We start from the raw sequence: 5,749 nt of genomic DNA, 5'->3' as shown, positions 1-5,749 counted from the left end.
CCCTAGTCCTCCTCCGTACCCATCGTAACCTTCTAACCCTCTGAAGCAGGAAGAGTCCTGACATCTGTTAGCGATTACCACAGGCATGCATGGAAGTGTGGCGCAACAGGGCGTAGGGATGGCCCCTTGTTCTCTCTCTCAGAAAGGCTGGGAGGGTCAAGGTCCATTAGACTAGCTGTGAGCTCACGTCATTCACACACAGCTTTTTTCCCCCAGGGTTCTGTTGGTTTGCAGCGTGCCATAAGGGTGGAGGGTCATAGACTACTCTCAGTTAACTGTGCAGGGCAGGCCTACTATAAACCAGTGGAGGCTGGTGGGAGGAGCTATTTGGAGGACGGGCTCATTGTAATGGCTGGAATGTAATAAATGGAACGGTATAAAACACATCAAACATATCGAAACCACATTTTTGACTCCGTTCCATGTATTCGATTCCAGCCATTACAATGAGCCCGTCCTCCTATAGCTCCTCCCACCAGCCTCCACTGCTGTAGACAGCATGCCCTATTGTAGACCTACTGTATCTACATAAAAATCAACTGTAAATATCTGTTGTTTCCAATGGGGGATTTATTGACAGTTTGGTGTAGACTAGAGGATCAACATGCCAGCTATTATTGTATCTGATTGTGAAATGACATCATTCTCATTCCTTCCCAAGGACATTTGGCTTGTGAGTTACATACTGTAGGTCAGAGGGTCTGGTGTGACAACCAAACGAATGTTAAAACATCACGTCACTCCTTCCAATGAAGGATGTTATTTTATTGATTGTATGAACATGTACTGTACTGTACGTAGTCACATGACCTCTCCCTGTCTGTCTGTCTCCTCTAGGCTAGTCCCTAAAGAGTCATGGAGTCAGTCAATTCTCTCTCCCAACCGTCCTCTTGCTGTACTGCCGGTGACAAAGGACATTTCCCCAGCGCAGGGAAGGACATTCTGTTACCCAGCAGCACTGTAGGCTTCTTCTATTCATGTCAATGTCAAAGCAACGTCATCAACCGACCACATTGACAACAAGAAAGCAACACCTCCACCAAGGTGACTGCAAAAAAACAGGAAATGCTGAATTTATTTTCCATTTCAGCATAAACAAAAGACAAGTAACAATAAATGCACAAGTTAAACGTTTTTAGAACGTAACATATTAAAATCTGCGCACTCCACCCTCAAATGTGCTGTGGTATAGACTCTATGGAGAAACAGTGTGCGGCAATAGTCCTTTCACTACACGGATCCTGATTGTGGTCGGCCTAATAATGAAAGCTTTTTGGAACGCCATCAACTCAGTACTGTGCCTTTTAGTCTTTGTTTCAAGTTGATATACACTTTTTATGTGATTGTTTTATTGTCTTTTGTATTCAGCTGTCATGCAGTGAGAGAGGGAATCAGTGAGAGAGGAAGGAGTAAAACACAGGAGGCTGGTGACACCTTAATTGAGGAGGACGGGCTCGGGGTAATGGTATCAAATACATCAGACACTTGGTTTCCATGCGTTTGACGCCATTCCATTCGCTCCGTTCCAGCCATTATTATGAGCTGTCCTCCCTTCAGCAGCCTCCTGTGGAGTAAAAAGTCTAAAACTATTGCTGAAAGCAGGTGTCGGTAGCCATGTTCTGACACCCAGACAACAATATCAGAACTTGACCTCCATAGATCCTACAGTCCCTCCCCTTTACAACATAAACACATATTCCATGCCCACAGTAAAGCCATACCAGATGGTATATATCCTTATTCCAACAGCCAACTAACCCAATCCCATGATAGATATGATGGCTTTAACCCAGTCCCATGATAGATATGATGGCTTTAACCCAGTCCCATGATAGATATGATGGCTTTAACCCAGTCCCATGATAGATATGATGGCTTTAACCCAATCCCATGATAGATATGATGGCGTTAACCCAATCCCATGATAGATATGATGGCTTTAACCCAATCCCATGATAGATATGATGACTCTAACCCAGTCCCATGATAGATATGATGGCTTTAACCCAGTCCCATGATAGATATGATGGCTTTAACCCAGTCCCATGATTGATATGATGGCTTTAACCCAGTCCCATGATAGATATGATGGCTTTAACCCAGTCCCATGATAGATATGATGGCTCTAACCCAGTCCCATGATAGATATGATGGCTCTAACCCAGTCCCATGATAGATATGATGGCTCAACAAATGTTTATGCTAAAGACTAGCTAGTGTCTCCTCCTCTCCTCTGCTCTGTCCCTTCTGGTTGTAGTACACAGACTGCATGTGGATCTATCTCTCTGTCTCTCTTTCACTCTCTCTCTGTCCCTCTCTCTCTCTCTCTCTCTCTCTATCTCTCTGTCTCTCTCTGTCTCTCTCTCTCTTTCACTCTCTCTCATTCTCTCTCTGTCTCTCTCTCTGTCTCTCTCTTTGTCTCTCTCTGTCTCTCTCTCTCACAAACTCCTGACTCTAATTACGAAACCCTGCCTATTGTTTTATGCATGAGATAACTGAGAACTGCTGGTACACTGCTTTGCTTTGGTTCATGTGCATCACGCAATGCTAAAGCTGTTTAGAATTCAAGAGGGATTAGGGAAGGTAATTTCTGAGATAGTCTGTGAGATATTTTCAGAGTGCAGATTTCAGTTGGGTTGTTATATACAGTGACTGTCTTGTGATGTTTTGTTTTCCATGATTTTCTTTGAGAAACAGTATTTCACAATTACTGTCATTACTTCCAAAGCATGTCTTTCCTGTTGATGGTACACTGTCTTTCATTGGTTGAATATGTTTTTCCTCCAATGATAGTGGTGTTGTTGATATGCAATCTGAATCTACAAATTCTCGTCACATCGATGTATAAATGTTATGCTCAGCTCTATGTGGCAGATAATCAGTATTTTGCAGTAACTTTCATTGTAAATATGTGGAAGATATTTTTTTTACTCGCATGTATATTTTTTAAATGTGTATATTGTGCTTGATTTGATACAAATATTGATATAGGAGTGAATTTGGTCCCTCAATCTCTGTTAGGTCCTCATACTTGTCAGTAATCCAAGTGTTACAGCATTAGTTATTGTAATAAAGAGTAATAATTTCAATAAGGAACCAACTGTCCAGCCAATATATTTGCATATTTGTAAATCATCAATAAATCTGTGACGCGCTATTTTGTTTGTGTGCGCGTACCCATTCATGTGTGCCACTTCGTCTGTCCTTGAATGCATCACAGGAGGTTGGTGGCACCTTAATTGGGGAGGACGGACTCGTGGCTGGAGCGGAATTGGTGGAACGGTATCAAACACATCAAACACATGGTTTCCATGTGCATGATGCCATTCCATTTGCTCCGTTCCACCCATTATTATGAGCCGTCCTCCCCTCAGCAGCCCCCACTGGTGTGCGTGTGTGGCAGAGCCAGAAACCCATCCCCCATCACCCTCTCTCTACCCTCTCTTCCCTCTATATACCTGATGGACACTCATTGGATGGTAATGGGATTCATATTAGAGGAGGCTGGCGAAGAGCAGCAAGGACAGATATCCTGGAAAGCAATGCATATCAATAAGGAATAAACGCCAGGAGAAATGGACTCGCTATTCTCCCTCCTCTCTCTCGTTACAACGTTACCAATGTACTGTCTGAAACTACAGCTCAAGGTCTCCCGCCAGTGTTTCTGCTTTTCACCTGGACAGTTATAGTGCCAGTATATGGCATATAAACATGTTTTATCTCTTTAGATCATTGAAACATCTGCCGTTTTTTGACGAGTGTCGAGAGGAGACCATTAAAATTCATTTAAGAAGTCTATATATCTACTTTATAAATATGTCTTGAGTGAAGGAGGTTGGGGGGGGCAGGGCGGAGGGTTAAAGTGTCTCCTCCATATTTTCTTTGTACCCATATGTCAATATAAATGAAGTTAAATAAACATTTGATCAAAAAATAAATTAATCTGTCTTGTCAGATTTATCTGATATAGTTTGGGCTCCCGAGTGGCGCAGTGGTCTAAGGCACTGTATCTCTGTGAAAGCGGTGTCACTACAGTCCCTGGTTTGAGTCCAGGCTTTATCACATCTGGCTGTGATTGGGAGTCCCATAGGGTGGTGAACACTTGGCCCAGCGTTGTCTGGGGTAGGCCGTCATTGTTAAATAAGAATTTGTTCTTTACTGACTTGCCTAGTTAAATAAATAAACATCTAGTCGATATAGCACTGCACGTGTTGGTACTCTACTGCACACCCAGGGAAAGGTTGCCCCTAAATATTACTTCACCTGATTCTGAACGTACTGTAATTAACAGTTGAAATGCAAAACTGATCACAGATCAGCTAATAACTATTATACTACCACATATTACACTGAACTGGTAGTTGACCTCAGCTTCACATGTAACCTTCATGACAGCAGTGTATGGTAGTTGACCTCAGACTGCTTCATATGTAACCTTCGTGACAGTGGTGTATGGTAGTTGACCTCAGACTGCTTCATATGTAACCTTCATGACAGCGGTGTATGGTAGTTGACCTCAGACTGCTTCATATGTAACCTTCGTGACAGCGGTGTATGGTAGTTGACCTCAGACTGCTTCATATGTAACCTTCGTGACAGCGGTGTATGGTAGTTGACCTCAGACTGCTTCATATGTAACCTTCGTGACAGCGGTGTATGTGAAAATATGAAGGGCATTTCCAGGGCTGTGAGCATTGTTCTCACAGTCAGAGCTGGATTCTGGTTGCACTGGTTTGTGTCGTGTCTTTGTACGTAGCAGAAAGGTGATCTGACACAACCTAAACATGACCTAAGCCTAATGTTGACGCTCACTGATATCAGACAAAGGCCACTTAAAATAAACAGATGAGATAATCCAAAGAGATAGGAGACGAGCCAAGATGACAAGACAACTTCTTGTGGGTGAGAAAAATAGAAGACAAGATGATTAGCTAGAAGAGTTCTTCTGAGAATTGGGGCAACTTACAAATAACTTCTCTTTATACAGATGATACATTTTACATTTCAGTCATTTAGCAGACACTCTTATCCAGAGCGACTTACAGTGGTGAATGCATACATTTCATACATTTTTCTTCTCCGTACTGGTCCCCCGTGGGAATCGAACCCACAACCCTGGCGTTGCAAACACCATGCTCTACCAACTGAGCCACACGGGACCGATACAGTATCTATTCATGGGAAACTAATAAGCGAATCTACAGACTGATGAATGACGATTCACAGAGATAGATACATCTCTCTGAGATATCAATACATTAATCAAGTCAGCCTTCTGTTTTGTCTGTGTTCATTCTGCTCTGCCAGAGCAGAAAAATATATTTATCTGAAATCCCATGAAATCTGTGATATCAACACTGTACATACAATTCAAATGCGATACCAGATTTCTGTTTCTCTCTCTGTGTTCACTATCCTCAGTCTGTTCTGCCCTGTACTGGATCCATGGCTTACTGTAGTGCACTGTATCATTATCTGGCCTGAGCCATTGTTACTGTCACATCCAATCAATTCTCTCTCTCAGCCACACAGTCAGCCATGTTTTCCTTTTCCAGAGAGGCTGTGGTGTTCTGAGGCGACCTCTTTCTCATCTCTTCATCTCTCTGTTTGTGTGTGGCTTATCTATGCTACCTACTACATTGAACCAGTGGGCAGAGGGTAATCACACACAGCCACAGTACACACCGGGGAAACAGACGTGTGTGTGTGTGAAACAGAGAAAGTGTGTGTGCGGTATCATCCTCTATGA

At 42.9% G+C, this 5,749-nt stretch overlaps 1 protein-coding gene across 2 annotated transcripts in view; it reads left to right on the top strand.

Moving 5' to 3' along the window:
• LOC115191813 (transmembrane protein 154) overlaps window positions 1-3,182 on the top strand; it is an 11,941-nt gene extending 8,759 nt beyond the window's left edge. For both annotated transcript variants that reach the window (XM_029749747.1, XM_029749746.1), the window contains exon 9: window positions 838-3,182. The gene's annotated coding sequence lies outside the window, so the exon portion shown is untranslated. The remainder of the gene's footprint in view (window positions 1-837) is intronic.
• The last annotated feature ends 2,567 nt before the right edge of the window (window positions 3,183-5,749 follow it).

The sequence above is a fragment of the Salmo trutta genome, chromosome 4, assembly GCF_901001165.1.
Source record: "Salmo trutta chromosome 4, fSalTru1.1, whole genome shotgun sequence".
In the NCBI taxonomy this organism is placed as follows: Eukaryota; Metazoa; Chordata; class Actinopteri; order Salmoniformes; family Salmonidae; genus Salmo; species Salmo trutta.
The sequence above is the reverse complement of the archived record's forward strand: the minus strand, read 5'-3'. Positions and strand labels throughout refer to the sequence as shown.